Source organism: Pseudophryne corroboree, chromosome 9 (genome assembly GCF_028390025.1).
Source record: "Pseudophryne corroboree isolate aPseCor3 chromosome 9, aPseCor3.hap2, whole genome shotgun sequence".
NCBI classification, from domain to species: Eukaryota; Metazoa; Chordata; class Amphibia; order Anura; family Myobatrachidae; genus Pseudophryne; species Pseudophryne corroboree.
Genome location: NC_086452.1, coordinates 198,737,344 through 198,754,714, shown reverse-complemented (window position 1 = coordinate 198,754,714; position 17,371 = coordinate 198,737,344). Strand labels below are relative to the sequence as shown.

General features: G+C 42.8%; 1 pseudogene; it reads right to left on the bottom strand.

Moving 5' to 3' along the window:
• Positions 1 to 16,405: 16,405 nt before the first annotated feature.
• LOC134964752 (5S ribosomal RNA) lies at positions 16,406 to 16,524 on the bottom strand (annotated as a pseudogene).
• Positions 16,525 to 17,371: the final 847 nt, after the last annotated feature.

Sequence of the window (17,371 nt, the reverse complement as noted above, 5' to 3'; positions counted from 1 at the left end):
GCTTGCTAGTTTAGGATAGACACTGAAATGTTAATTAACCTCTTGAACAGGCATATGAACCTTTGTTGATATGCAAATTAGAGACTTTAAAGGAAATGCATTCATTCAGTAGGTGTGTACTGTGTGGGGGTTCTATGAGAGTCAGGTGATGTATATTATATAAATATATATTATATATAATATTATTATAATTATGTGTATATTTGTATCAGTGTATGTTCTGCAAGATGGCTATCCAATCTGAATAATATCATTTAAATTATTGATTATTGCTAGAGTCATTATAGATCTGTGTGAAACCGGAGATATTTTTGTTGCTATATAGTTAAAACTAAAATAAATGTTAAGGAAGTAAGAGTAAAATCACAAAACGCATTTCTGGCCCAGTAGTAAGAGGGTTTATACAGAAAGAAACTGTGTGTTGTGTTAAGTGAGCAATTATAGTTGGTATTGCTCACATTAATAGAAATTGTATGATTTGTGCTATTGCGGACGTACGGTTTTGTACACGCCACGTAAAAGACACACACGGTCTCGTGTTTATGCAAAATTGCATAGGAGTGCGGTCGCTAAGTACAAATTACACAATAGTTCATTTAGTTTAAAGGTGGGACAGTAGCCACGCTACAATAGCACCAAACTACCCGGTTTCTAAAAAAAAAAAAAATGTAGTATAAAAACAAAATTTAGTATAAATAAATTTTTTTTTTAAATTGCCTATGGGGGTAAAGCTACCAACTTGAATGAATCCAAATTTTCTGTACAGAAAAACCAAAGTGTATTTGAGTGAGCAAACGTAGGAGCGAGTGGAAATTTGAACCCCGAAATTCGGGATCCCGTCGTGCGGTACATCAAGTGAGTGGAGACTTGGTGGCGTGAGGCGGCTGACTCACGTTAGTATAAGGTTTAAAACGCAAATCGTGAGGTGATTTGTAAAGGAGCGTGATAGTGCATTGTATTGCGAAGTATTGAAGTAAAAAGGTTTTTTTGGTATTACGCTCCGGACTGAGGGTCCCAGTTTGTATAACGACCCGTGGTCGTACAGCAGATAAGTAACAAGTACCTATATGCTGTGCGATTGGACCGCGCATTTGTGGGTGCAATATATATTGCGCAACTGGATACCCCTTTACGAGCTTTTGCGTAAAATTGCGGTACCATTAGTGCTGTATAGAGCATACGCAAGTGTGATTTGTGTATAAGGTTATAGGGAGTTTTCGCTGGTCTCTCTCAGGAAAATCTCCAGCGGCAGATATTCACTGAAAATAGGTAAGTCACTCCTAAACACTTACAGTGAATAGAAATCAGATAGGGACCTCACTGGGTACGCGGTGGTCATTCTTGGAGTGAGTCGTGGTACCCGGCAGAGAAGGAGTGGGTGAAAGCGCTTTAAGAACTTTCACCGTCTATTCGTATTGTGCATTGGGGATTGCATAATAAGGAAAAAGTCCGCAATGGGATCCAATAGCACAAGCGGTGGACGTTTAACCAGGGTTCAGGTTGAGGTGCCGTGGCCCAAGGGGTCAGCGAGGTTTGTTATGTGTGGTAAATATGGATCACACACTGAAGACTTTTTGTCTGAATGGGTACGTATGACTGACAAAGATAGGGTACCATTCCCTAAGGTGGGCAGCTTTGAACCAGAGGTATTGCAGAACTTAAGGATAAGAATATGTTTGATAAAATCCAAGAAACCTGTGACAGCAAGAGGGGTTGGCGAGTTTGATCCTAAGGTATTGCAGGTGGTATGTCTAACTAAAGTCATATAAGACAAGAATGGGAATATAAGAACTGTTTGAACTTTTAGAAACAATAAATAAGTAGAAAGAAAAAAAAAAGAGAATGCAAGTACACCGCCTTATGTAGATGTGGAAGCAGTTACGGCCAGCATACAAACTATAGAAAATAATAAAAATATGAAAAATATGACTGTAACCTATATATGTACTAATGAATGTTGAAGTTTTATTTAGGAGGAGAAGGTGACCTGATTGTTTTCAGCCATTTCTCATGTACCCAGAGGAGTATCCAACCGGTAAAAGAAGAGCAGTAGCCTGTGGGGAAGTGGCTGAGACCAGTGGAACAGGTAAGTATGGTATCATTCGTGTACATATATAGTAAAATCCAAAAATTAAACAAAAAAATCAAGAAAGTAACATCAGAAATGGAGAAAAACCTGTCCGCACATTAGTATTTGCCAGCAGGAAAGCGGACAGAGACAAGGTAACCCCAGGGTATTTCTTTCAGTTACCATATAAGAAGTATTTGTTCCTAGTAATGCCCCTAGTAAAGATGAGCACGGAAATGTTTGATGGACCATGTACAGACCCTTAATACGGGATGAGAAGGATTGAATGAATACTTCGCATGACCTAGAAGCTTGTTAAACTTTTTTTTGTTTTTGTCTCTTGCAGAAATAGAAAACTCTCCATCTGGATAGGACCACTGGTAAACACTAATTCGGCAAATGGGAAATGGCTGTCTTTGTGCAAATGGACTGGCTCAATAAGGCATTGAGGGTCAGGGTGCAGACTTCTTTGCAAAATTGGAAAGGTCACAGTAGCTAATCTTAGATAGTGTGCTATTGAACATCACAAGAATAGTGGGTAGGCGCAGAGAACAACAGGTGAAGAGGTTGAGGAAGGTAAGTATACTGCACATACAGGAAAGACCCATCAGTCCAAACCCCAGATCCCAAATGGTCAATAATATGTTACACTTGTAGGAAGGAAGGGCATTTTGCCAGAGATTGTAGGAGTAGTAAGACACATAGTCAATATAGATCCCCTAGACAGAAAACACAAGCCACATTATTAAACACATAGACGGGACCAATTGACATATAGTAAAGAATCACAAGCCATATAGAAAACACAGATTCGGCTAATGGGAAGAACAAAATAAATGCAACTTACTAATGTTACATTTCACTGTTCTAGATGCATGTCCATCACAGGTAGAGGAAATTATCTCACAGATACCGGGTTCCCTATGAACTTAGGATGGACAGGACACTGGATTGATGGCTGGGATAGTCCCAGTAGAGATAAGACACACAGAATTTTTTTTTAAGGAGTAGACCAAGTAGAGAATCACTTCCCCGTAGTGCCCAATCCAGTTGTCAAATCTTTATAAAATCTTCTTCACCTCTACAAACTCATCTGTCACCAACTTCTATTCTGTTTCTCTACAGTTTTCCTCTTCATCTTTTGCGTTCACACAGGGTGATACAATACATGGACCCAAGTACAGTTCAAACTCCACGTGCCTAGGTCCTTCAGAGTTCTGCCCAAACCCAGTATATCTCAACAGCACGATGACACCAGTATTACTGCAGTGTGCCTTGTCATGCACAAAGGGTGGAGAATGGGAATACTGGTGAAGGGAAATTTCGTATAGACACTGATATGCCTGTTGGTGAATGGCAAACCTGACATTTTCTTTTTCATTTTCTTCTTCTTTCTCTCTTCTAGAGATGTTTCTTTTTTCTTTTTTTTCTTTTTGAGTTATGCTCATGGTACTCTACACTGCAAACACATGATAGTTAAATTAAGATACAAAAATTTGTGTTCCCTGCAGGAAGAGGCAGTCTGGAGGACAAAGGGGTATGGCCAGGAGTCCTCAGGACTGTGGGCAGGTGGACACGGTACGCCAGTAGCCCCCAGAGCATACCTTCCAAGTCTAGCTGAGGTGGCAACGGTCTGACTCATCTAGGCAAAGAGGGTAGGTACAGGCTGATGAGAGCCTACTGGTGTGCGCCAGGATTCTATTCTCATGCAGGTTGGAGAGCAATGACCTGTCTTACTTGCTTGAGGAAGAATATTGGTAAAGCACTACCAACAGAGCCATCCCATATCCCTCCTGCAGACGGATCTTTTCAGGAAATACAAATCGACTTCGTACAGTTAACACCCTTTAGGAACTATTATTATGTATTGGTGTGCACTGATCTTTTCTCAAACTGGGTAGAGGCATTTCCTGCCACCACGGATGCTGCTGTGTTTACCTCAAAGGAAAAAATTGCGCATAAATTTGTGTGTAGATAATGGTACCCCTAGAAGTAGGAGCAAAGCTTGAAATTGTACTATTGTGATCATAGATACTGCCACTAGTATTATGTAGTCTCGGAACCACTCCCAGATCTTCACTTAATGAATCACCCTCTTCGAAATTAGTTTTTATTTTGGTTTTGGTATTTGTGTCTTTTTGGGTTGTTTTTGGAAGACAACCCATGTCATGATTGATCCGCACAATGATCAGAAATACACCAATGAGGTGACAGTACAGTACCTTGTTGAGATGAGCCAGCATTTGAGAACTTGACAAAAGAATTTGAAACTGTTGATTGCTGGTATGCCAAATGCTAGCTGTATTGATTATGAACCAAGAGACTGTGTGATTGCCCTTACACTCAGGTTGCCTAATAGACAGGTGGGAAGGACCATACCAAGATTTGTTGACAGCACTAAAGGTCGCCGAAAGAAAGACTTGGGTCCACTCGTCCCACTGCAAGAAGGTCGCTGATCCGGAGAGAACTCGTGACAAAGTAGTTTATTGCTCACATTCATCGAGTTTGTGAACTGTGTGTTTGAAGTGAACTGTGTGTTCCAAGTGAACTGTGTGTTCAAAGAGCAAGGTGGAGAGCAAAGTGAACTGTGTGTTCCAAGTGAACTGTGTATTCAAAGAGCAAGGCAAAGAGATCGCAAAAGTATCACCAGAGACTCTGTTCCGTGAAGACTGAGAGGCGGCACTGTTGAACACTACCTGAGCGTACTAAAGGATTGCAGAAAGACCAGTCATTGTAATTGATTTGTTATGAACAAAAGTTGTTTTGTTCTATCTCTCTTTTCTCTCTTTCCCGCTGACAAACATTTTCTTTCAGGATATTCTATTTTTGCGAGGTTTTTTTATGAGGAGTCGAGTGTGGGACTGGAACTGGTTCTGTAGGAAGGAGTGATCTCCTTATAGGATCCCAGGATTAGCCGATCAGTTTGTTAAAGTCAGAGAAAAATCAAAGGTCTAGTAGTTATGGAGTTCAGAGGTAATCAGGAACAGTCAGACAATGGCTATTCACTAGAGATGAGCGGGTTCGGTTTCTCTGAATCCGAACCCGCCAGAACTTCATGTTTTTTTTCACGGGTCCGAGCGACTCGGATCTTCCCGCCTTGCTCGGTTAACCCGAGCGCGCCCGAACGTCATCATGACGCTGTCGGATTCTCGCGAGGCTCGGATTCTATCGCGAGACTCGGATTCTATATAAGGAGCCGCGCGTCGCCGCCATTTTCACACGTGCATTGAGATTGATAGGGAGAGGACGTGGCTGGCGTCCTCTCCGTTTAGACACTTGATTTACTAATTTTGGGGAGCATTAGGAGTACTCAGTAGTGTACAGTGCAGAGTTTTGCTGATAGTGACCAGTGACCACCACTTTTATTTATAATCCGTTCTCTGCCTGAAAAAAGCGATACACAGCACACAGTGACTCAGTCACATACATACTAGAGATGAGCGCCTGAAATTTTTCGGGTTTTGTGTTTTGGTTTTGGGTTCGGTTCCGCGGCCGTGTTTTGGGTTCGAACGCGTTTTGGCAAAACCTCACCGAATTTTTTTTGTCGGATTCGGGTGTGTTTTGGATTCGGGTGTTTTTTTCCAAAAACACTAAAAAACAGCTTAAATCATAGAATTTGGGGGTCATTTTGATCCCAAAGTATTATTAACCTCAAAAACCATAATTTACACTCATTTTCAGTCTATTCTGAATACCTCACACCTCACAATATTATTTTTAGTCCTAAAATTTGCACCGAGGTCGCTGTGTGAGTAAGATAAGCGACCCTAGTGGCCGACACAAACACCGGGCCCATCTAGGAGTGGCACTGCAGTGTCACGCAGGATGTCCCTTCCAAAAAACCCTCCCCAAACAGCACATGACGCAAAGAAAAAAAGAGGCGCAATGAGGTAGCTGTGTGAGTAAGATTAGCGACCCTAGTGGCCGACACAAACACCGGGCCCATCTAGGAGTGGCACTGCAGTGTCACGCAGGATGGCCCTTCCAAAAAACCCTCCCCAAACAGCACATGACGCAAAGAAAAAAAGAGGCGCAATGAGGTAGCTGTGTGAGTAAGATTAGCGACCCTAGTGGCCGACACAAACACCGGGCCCATCTAGGAGTGGCACTGCAGTGTCACGCAGGATGTCCCTTCCAAAAAACCCTCCCCAAACAGCACATGACGCAAAGAAAAAAAGAGGCGCAATGAGGTAGCTGTGTGAGTAAGATTAGCGACCCTAGTGGCCGACACAAACACCGGGCCCATCTAGGAGTGGCACTGCAGTGTCACGCAGGATGGCCCTTCCCAAAAACCCTCCCCAAACAGCACATGACGCAAAGAAAAAAAGAGGCGCAATGAGGTAGCTGTGTGAGTAAGATTAGCGACCCTAGTGGCCGACACAAACACCGGGCCCATCTAGGAGTGGCACTGCAGTGTCACGCAGGATGTCCCTTCCAAAAAACCCTCCCCAAACAGCACATGACGCAAAGAAAAAAAGAGGCTTTTTACTGATATTTGGTGTTTTGGATTTGACATGCTCTGTACTATGACATTGGGCATCGGCCTTGGCAGACGACGTTGCTGGCATTTCATCGTCTCGGCCATGACTAGTGGCAGCAGCTTCAGCACGAGGTGGAAGTGGATCTTGATCTTTCCCTAATTTTGGAACCTCAACATTTTTGTTCTCCATATTTTAATAGGCACAACTAAAAGGCACCTCAGGTAAACAATGGAGATGGATGGATTGGATACTAGTATACAATTATGGACGGGCTGCCGAGTGCCGACACAGAGGTAGCCACAGCCGTGAACTACCGCACTGTACTGTGTCTGCTGCTAATATATAGACTGGTTGATAAAGAGATAGTATACTCGTAACTAGTATGTATGTATAAAGAAAGAAAAAAAAACCACGGTTAGGTGGTATATACAATTATGGACGGGCTGCCGAGTGCCGACACAGAGGTAGCCACAGCCGTGAACTACCGCACTGTACACTGGTTGATAAAGAGATAGTAGTATACTCGTAACAACTAGTATGACACTATGACGACGGTATAAAGAATGAAAAAAAAACCACGGTTAGGTGGTATATATTATAATAATAATACAATTATGGATGGACGGACTGCCTGCCGACTGCCGACACAGAGGTAGCCACAGCCGTGAACTACCGCACTGTACACTGGTTGATAAAGAGATAGTAGTATACTCGTAACAACTAGTATGACACTATGACGACGGTATAAAGAATGAAAAAAAAACCACGGTTAGGTGGTATATATTATAATAATAATACAATTATGGATGGACGGACTGCCTGCCGACTGCCGACACAGAGGTAGCCACAGCTGTGAACTACCGCACTGTACACTGGTTGATAAAGAGATAGTAGTATACTCGTAACAACTAGTATGACACTATGACGACGGTATAAAGAAAGAAAAAAAAATACCACAGTTAGGTGGTATATATTATAATAATAATACAATTATGGATGGACGGACTGCCTGCCGACTGCCGACACAGAGGTAGCCACAGCCGTGAACTACCGCACTGTACACTGGTTGATAAAGAGATAGTAGTATACTCGTAACAACTAGTATGACACTATGACGACGGTATAAAGAATGAAAAAAAAACCACGGTTAGGTGGTATATATTATAATAATAATACAATTATGGATGGACGGACTGCCTGCCGACTGCCGACACAGAGGTAGCCACAGCCGTGAACTACCGCACTGTACACTGGTTGATAAAGAGATAGTAGTATACTCGTAACAATTAGGATGACACTATGACGGTATAAAGAATGAAAAAAAAACCACGGTTAGGTGGTAGGTATATAATAATAAATAATACAATTCTGGTCGGACGGACTGCCTGCCGTGTGCCGACACAGAGGTAGCCACAGCCGTGAACTACCGCACTGTACACTGGTTGATAAAGAGATAGTAGTATACTCGTAACAATTAGGATGACACTATGACGGTATAAAGAATGAAAAAAAAACCACGGTTAGGTGGTAGGTATATAATAATAAATAATACAATTCTGGTCGGACGGACTGCCTGCCGTGTGCCGACACAGAGGTAGCCACAGCCGTGAACTACCGCACTGTACACTGGTTGATAAAGAGATAGTAGTATACTCGTAACAATTAGGATGACACTATGACGGTATAAAGAATGAAAAAAAAACCACGGTTAGGTGGTAGGTATATAATAATAAATAATACAATTCTGGTCGGACGGACTGCCTGCCGTGTGCCGACACAGAGGTAGCCACAGCCGTGAACTACCGCACTGTACACTGGTTGATAAAGAGATAGTAGTATACTCGTAACAATTAGGATGACACTATGACGGTATAAAGAATGAAAAAAAAACCACGGTTAGGTGGTAGGTATATAATAATAAATAATACAATTCTGGTCGGACGGACTGCCTGCCGTGTGCCGACACAGAGGTAGCCACAGCCGTGAACTACCGCACTGTACACTGGTTGATAAAGAGATAGTAGTATACTCGTAACAATTAGGATGACACTATGACGGTATAAAGAATGAAAAAAAAACCACGGTTAGGTGGTAGGTATATAATAATAAATAATACAATTCTGGTCGGACGGACTGCCTGCCGTGTGCCGACACAGAGGTAGCCACAGCCGTGAACTACCGCACTGTACACTGGTTGATAAAGAGATAGTAGTATACTCGTAACAATTAGGATGACACTATGACGGTATAAAGAATGAAAAAAAAACCACGGTTAGGTGGTAGGTATATAATAATAAATAATACAATTCTGGTCGGACGGACTGCCTGCCGTGTGCCGACACAGAGGTAGCCACAGCCGTGAACTACCGCACTGTACTGTGTCTGCTGCTAATATAGACTGGTTGATATTTAAAGAGATATTAGTAGTATACAACAATACTATACTGGTGGTCAGGCACTGGTCACCACTCCTGCAGCAAAAGTGTGCACTGTTAATTAATATAATTGTACTCCTGGCTCCTGCTAACAACCTGCAGTGCTCCCCAGTCTCCCCCACAATTAATTATAAGCTTTTAATTTATACATTGATGACTGTGCAGCACACTGGGCTGAGCTGAGTGCACACAGACTGAGTCACACTGTGTGACTGACTGTGCTGTGTATCGTTTTTTTTTTCAGGCAGAGAACGGATATAGCAGAGAGAAGTGAACGGATATATTATATTAAATAAAAGTTAACTAGCAACTGCACTGGTCACTGACTGTGGTAAACTAACTCTGTCTGCGACTCTGCACAATCTCTCTCTATCTAATCTATCTATCTCTATTCTAATGGAGAGGACGCCAGACACGTCCTCTCCCTATCAATCTCAATGCACGAGTGAAAATGGCGGCGACGCGCGGCTCCTTATATAGAATCCGAGTCTCGCGATAGAATCCGAGCCTCGCGAGAATCCGACAGCGTCATGATGACGTTCGGGCGCGCTCGGGTTAACCGAGCAAGGCGGGAAGATCCGAGTCGCTCGGACCCGTGGAAAAAAAAGTGAAGTTCGTGCGGGTTCGGATTCAAAGAAACCGAACCCGCTCATCTCTAATACATACCATATCTGTGTGCACTGCTCAGGCTCAGGCCAGTGTGCTGCATCATCTATATATATTATATATCTGTCTGACTGCTCAGCTCACACAGCTTATAATTGTGGGGGAGACTGGGGAGCACTACTGCAGTGCCAGTTATAGGTTATAGCAGGAGCCAGGAGTACATAATATTATATTAAAATTAAACAGTGCACACTTTTGCTGCAGGAGTGCCACTGCCAGTGTGACTAGTGACCAGTGACCTGACCACCAGTATATAATATTAGTAGTATACTATCTCTTTATCAACCAGTCTATATTAGCAGCAGACACAGTACAGTGCGGTAGTTCACGGCTGTGGCTACCTCTGTGTCGGCACTCGGCAGCCCGTCCATAATTGTATATACCAGTGACCTAACCGTGGTTTTTTTTTCTTTCTTTATACATACATACTAGTTACGAGTATACTATCTCTTTATCAACCAGTCTATATATTAGCAGCAGACACAGTACAGTGCGGTAGTTCACGGCTGTGGCTACCTCTGTGTCGGCACTCGGCAGCCCGTCCATAATTGTATATACCACCCAACCGTGGTTTTTTTTTCTTTCTTTATACATACATACTAGTTACGAGTATACTATCTCTTTATCAACCAGTCTATATATTAGCAGCAGACACAGTACAGTGCGGTAGTTCACGGCTGTGGCTACCTCTGTGTCGGCACTCGGCAGCCCGTCCATAATTGTATATACCACCTAACCGTGGTTTTTTTTTCTTTCTTTATACATACATACTAGTTACGAGTATACTATCTCTTTATCAACCAGTCTATATATTAGCAGCAGACACAGTACAGTGCGGTAGTTCACGGCTGTGGCTACCTCTGTGTCGGCACTCGGCAGCCCGTCCATAATTGTATATACCACCTAACCGTGGTTTTTTTTTCTTTCTTTATACATACATACTAGTTACGAGTATACTATCTCTTTATCAACCAGTCTATATATTAGCAGCAGACACAGTACAGTGCGGTAGTTCACGGCTGTGGCTACCTCTGTGTCGGCACTCGGCAGCCCGTCCATAATTGTATATACCACCTAACCGTGGTTTTTTTTTCTTTCTTTATACATACATACTAGTTACGAGTATACTATCTCTTTATCAACCAGTCTATATATTAGCAGCAGACACAGTACAGTGCGGTAGTTCACGGCTGTGGCTACCTCTGTGTCGGCACTCGGCAGCCCGTCCATAATTGTATACTAGTATCCAATCCATCCATCTCCATTGTTTACCTGAGGTGCCTTTTAGTTGTGCCTATTAAAATATGGAGAATATGGAGAATTGTCAGCAATCGGCGTACGAGGTTACATCCAGAAAATGTGGAGAAGATGATGTTCATTAAAATGATTTATAATCAATTCCTCCGCGGAGACATTGACCAGCAGCAATTGCCTCCACAAAGTACACAGGGAGCTGAGATGGTGGATTCCAGTGGGGACGAATTGATAATCTGTGAGGAGGGGGATGTACACGGTGATATATCGGAGGGTGAAGATGAGGTGGACATCTTGCCTCTGTAGAGCCAGTTTGTGCAAGGAGAGATTAATTGCTTCTTTTTTGGGGGGGGTCCAAACCAACCCGTCATATCAGTCACAGTCGTGTGGCAGACCCTGTCACTGAAATGATGGGTTGGTTAAAGTGTGCATGTCCTGTTTTGTTTATACAACATAAGGGTGGGTGGGAGGGCCCAAGGACAATTCCATCTTGCACCTCTTTTTTCTTTTCTTTTTCTTTGCATCATGTGCTGATTGGGGAGGGTTTTTTGGAAGGGACATCCTGCGTGACACTGCAGTGCCACTCCTAGATGGGCCCGGTGTTTGTGTCGGCCACTAGGGTCGCTAATCTTACTCACACAGTCAGCTACCTCATTGCGCCTCTTTTTTTCTTTGCGTCATGTGCTGTTTGGGGAGGGTTTTTTGGAAGGGACATCCTGCGTGACACTGCAGTGCCACTCCTAGATGGGCCCGGTGTTTGTGTCGGCCACTAGGGTCGCTAATCTTACTCACACAGCTACCTCATTGCGCCTCTTTTTTTCTTTGCGTCATGTGCTGTTTGGGGAGGGTTTTTTGGAAGGGACATCCTGCGTGACACTGCAGTGCCACTCCTAGATGTGCCCGGTGTTTGTGTCGGCCACTAGGGTCGCTAATCTTACTCACACAGCTACCTCATTGCGCCTCTTTTTTTCTTTGCGTCATGTGCTGTTTGGGGAGGGTTTTTTGGAAGGGACATCCTGCGTGACACTGCAGTGCCACTCCTAGATGGGCCCGGTGTTTGTGTCGGCCACTAGGGTCGCTAATCTTACTCACACAGCTACCTCATTGCGCCTCTTTTTTTCTTTGCGTCATGTGCTGTTTGGGGAGGGTTTTTTGGAAGGGACATCCTGCGTGACACTGCAGTGCCACTCCTAGATGGGCCCGGTGTTTGTGTCGGCCACTAGGGTCGCTAATCTTACTCACACAGTCAGCTACCTCATTGCGCCTCTTTTTTTCTTTGCGTCATGTGCTGTTTGGGGAGGGTTTTTTGGAAGGGCCATCCTGCGTGACACTGCAGTGCCACTCCTAGATGGGCCCGGTGTTTGTGTCGGCCACTAGGGTCGCTAATCTTACTCACACAGCTACCTCATTGCGCCTCTTTTTTTCTTTGCGTCATGTGCTGTTTGGGGAGGGTTTTTTGGAAGGGCCATCCTGCGTGACACTGCAGTGCCACTCCTAGATGGGCCCGGTGTTTGTGTCGGCCACTAGGGTCGCTAATCTTACTCACACAGCTACCTCATTGCGCCTCTTTTTTTCTTTGCGTCATGTGCTGTTTGGGGAGGGTTTTTTGGAAGGGACATCCTGCGTGACACTGCAGTGCCACTCCTAGATGGGCCCGGTGTTTGTGTCGGCCACTAGGGTCGCTTATCTTACTCACACAGCGACCTCGGTGCAAATTTTAGGACTAAAAATAATATTGTGAGGTGTGAGGTATTCAGAATAGACTGAAAATGAGTGTAAATTATGGTTTTTGAGGTTAATAATACTTTGGGATCAAAATGACCCCCAAATTCTATGATTTAAGCTGTTTTTTAGTGTTTTTGGAAAAAAACACCCGAATCCAAAACACACCCGAATCCGACAAAAAAAATTCGGTGAGGTTTTGCCAAAACGCGTTCGAACCCAAAACACGGCCGCGGAACCGAACCCAAAACCAAAACACAAAACCCGAAAAATTTCAGGCGCTCATCTCTACTATTCACACACTGCAGATAAAGAGCTCACTAACATATGTGGAAGAAAGGTTTATGAGTGGCTCTCCCCGAACTCCGAAGGTTTATGTTATTTAGGAAGGACACTACTTATAACCCTTGTTCAATGATTAAACAGACCTAGCATACGTTCCAGAAATGGAAACAATGTTCAGAAAATGATAGGAATATGTAGATCTTGAAAATGTATATGTCACTGTCACGATTTGTTTGTGTCTTTTTCATCTACCCAGCAGAACCTCAATCGAATACAAACATCAGTGTACAAAGATGTAGGTACATGTATTTGTGAAATGTTCATCGCAAATCAGACATTATAGACCAAAGCACTGTCCCAGCATACTCTATAGGTTGAATTTTGTCCCACACCCAACCAGTGGTCTCGTGACCGCCGAGTGCATATAGAGGATGTCTCGTCTTCCTCCCTGTCTTCCCCATATATAGTCAAGTGTCTGATTTGCGAAATGCATACATACTTGTGTCTAGGTCACCGATTATGGTATGAAATATTTTTTCTTATGTTAATAATTGATGGCAGTTATTGTTTACTGCCAAAGGGTGGAGTGTCAAAGTCAAAAATATTACATAAAGAGAACATACAAACTACACACATTTAAGTCGCTATATTTGCAAATATGCGCAGCGAGCACAGCAATATATGGTAACACACGCATTTACACGGACATGCCACAGAGATGGATTCGACACTTATTTCATACAGTACATAATTATAATAATATCAAGCGCCAGACATCATGATGATTTAGAATTATATATATTGAATTAATGTCATGTATGTGTATTATTTGAACAAAACCAGATACACCGGTCATGTTTACTATTAAAACAACCAGCTTAATGTGTAGATTAATTTGATACTTGTTATTAAGTTGTAGGACATTGCAGCGGATTATTATGATTGAATGTATAAAAGCTAAAATCACTTTGTTAGAACAACGAATGATACAGTGAACAGGGAACTCAGGCCAGCCCTTTGGCAGTCTTCAGGGCTGAACCTGATCAGCATATACAAAGAGAATAGTGACTCAATCATGAATGAGAGAGAGACCCCTCCCCCAGGAATCAGTCACACAGGAAGGTAGTTCCTGTTTCTGGGGGTCACAGAGTTAGTTCCTGTTTTGGTCTCAGAGTTGCTGTGTGGTCTCAGACGATGATGGACTTGCTAGCAGATCAGTTCCTGTATTTATTTACAGAGAGAGAGAGTAATATGGAAAGACGAATCTATATAACTTAAGGATAATGGTATTGTATCGCTGGCATGTAACTGTAATTGTAAATGTAATTGTATGTAACTTTATGTATTAACTGCTTACTGTATGAGTTGTAACTATAGGTATACTGTACTTTGTAATATATATTGAATCCATACCCTTTTAACAACAAATATATACATCAATGAGCTTTGGAACTCAGATAATGTGTGGGTGTATAGTTTTCTCTTATGGGATGCAGTTTTGTGCAATGTACAGCGCACATTTATGGGATATGGTAATAAGATGTGCAGGCATTTACAATATATATTAGAGCGGGCATTTTAAATATTTGTGAGAAATCAATTTGGCATTCATATCGCTCAGTGACGTCACGCCCCTGCCAGCCCTGCATGAAGGTCGTGGACGACAGTCCACATCCTTCATGCATGCCCTACCGACAGCAACGATCGTTGCCGACCCGCGGGGCCGCGCATATGTCGTCGCTGGCGGCATACACACTTCACGATAAAATGAGCGATGTCGCTCAAGGAGGGGGAAAATGAGCGACGTCGCTCATTTTATCGTTAAGTGTGTATGGACCTTAAGAATATAAAAATATATTGGGCTGGATGTATTGGAATGCCAGACGGCCGGAGCTCCGAGACTTCGTCCGCACTTGTACGTTTTTTTTAAAGCAGCAAACATTTACAAGGCAAAACCAACCTGGTTTTGCCTTGTAAATGTTTGCTGCTTTAAAAAAATGTGCAAGTTCATCCAGAGTATCGGAGCTCCAGTTGTCTCGCATTCTTATACATCCGTCCCATTATGTTTCTGTGAAAATCCCACCATCAAGTACAGAAGTATTGGGTAGATGTAAGAAATGTTGTTAATGGGGGAGAAGCGGTATCAATGCCGTTATGTGCGCTGATATCTTCTCCCCCATGTATATAGGAGATGTGTGCCCCTGTCTATATAGGCAATCCTGTCTATATCAACGATAGTCTTCTGATATTGTGGGCAATGTATGAACGGTCAGCTGCAGGTGTCGTTGCTCCATACACCTTAAATATTATGTATCCCCGAATGTAAGAAGGAGATACCTGTAGCGATCTCTCTATTGCCATCCGCAGCCGCATCACCGATGCAATGCTGCCTGATCTACTAATTTCCAGAATACTATACATTCCCGATATTGGCCACCGCAACTACCGCCATCTGCAGATTGCAGTAGCCCATTGTAGCCTATGGGCTGCATATTGCATAGCTGGCTGGGCAGAGGGCTCCACCGAAATTCTTCCCCCCCCTCCCGGAAGTGGCCACTGTGCTTGTGCGTTCGAGATGAACGCTTCCCTGGCATCCACCACAGCACATCGCAGGGATGTCCCTGCATGTGCACAATAATACATTCTGGGGATATTGCAATATGATCCTGCCCAAATCGCATTCAATATGTAATCCATGATAAATGGGCCCCTGAGTATCCCTCAGCCCTCTGTACTGCAGTGATAGTGGTGCACCTCTTCAGTCAGTATTAGAATTATTACAACATCTTGCAGAGCAGCAGTACCAGCCTCTTTCATCTCTGAGTTAAAGTTAAGAAACACATTCAACTACTGTACATCAGAGATGATCTAATCTTACATCTATGCACCTATCTACTGTACATCAAATCTCCCCAATTCCCCACTAAAGGATAGACCAGGGCTTATTTAACTCACCAGTATTGAAAAGTTTTACACTTACTTCCTCATCTTTAAGCGATTCAGTGTGTCAACTATAATATATATTTATATACAGTGTGTGTGTGTGTGTGTGTGTGTGTGTGTGTGTGTGTGTATATATATATATATATATCACCGTTATGATAACTGTCTTTTATCCGTCAACCTCTAAAGGGGATGTACAGTAGTTATGTGTGTCACAATGCCGACCATTATGTCCCGCCTGCTCAAAATCTTGCTAGCCGGCATGGATCGGGTTAATATGCACATAGGAAGAAAAAAGAAGTACCCTGGGTTGGGAGCACTCTGAGAGACAGAGAGTTAATTAGTATATATTAAAACATAACTTTCATTAGTAATCTATAAAACAAAGGCCCAAAAAATATACTATTGAAGCTTTCTCTATGAACCAATCCAGGTTCCAGTTCCGTGAAATTATTTTCTAGAAGTTATGATACATTCACTGCATAAATGGCTTAAAGATATATGTGAAATGCCATCCAGGGTGGTCCTTTTACTGAGAAGGTGTATTTAGGAATCTACAGCACCTAGTATTCCCAGATGGTCGCCCACCCAGCTATTGTCCAGGCCCAACACTGTATCTGTTCCAAGATCGGATGAGATTGGGCATTTGCAGTGTGGTATGGAAGTAGATTCCCCTTAACCATCCGAAGCAAGTTACCACTATTGCAAGGGAGGGAATAGGCTTGAGAAAGAATGTATCAATTACACCTCTCTTAAATAGGAGGGTGTGCTCAAAGTACTGTCATGTATCTGACAATTATAACATGTACTCTTTTTGGAGTGGTCATCATATACCTATAAGCTACCCAAATGTCATGATATTCAAAAGGTTTTAAATCATCTGGTCACTCTCAATTGTCTGTGCCCCTAAGAGACCATGGCCATGGCACACATTTTGAGAATCACTACTCTAAAGTATAGGAACTGTGCAACTGAACTGAGAATTAACTGCTTGTGTTGGTATTTTGCAGTAGAAAGGAGATTGAGTCAGCACAAATATAATAACTACAACAGGTACTTTTGGTAAAATGTGAAACATTGTAACTGTCATTGGTGATAATTTTGTAACTAATGTTTCTGTTCTGTTATCTTAAATGTTGTGCCCACTTTGTGTTTCACAATATAGGGGGTAATTCCAAGTTGATCGCAGCAGGAATTTTGTTAGCAGTTGGGCAAAACCATGTGTACCTCAGGTGGGGCAGATATAACATGTGCAGAGTTAGATTTGGGTGGGGTGTATTCAAACTGAAATCTAAATTGCAGTGTAAAAATAAAGCAGCCAGTATTTACCCTGCACAGAAACAAAATAACCCACCCAAATCTAACTCTGCAAATGTTATATCTGCCCCCCCCCTCCAGTCCACATGGTTTTGCCCAATTGCTTACAAACTTGCTGCTGCGATCAACTCAGAATTATCCCCATAGACCCCAGGATTGACTTCCCTGAAGCATTACCATATTTGTAGTGGTATTGTGTT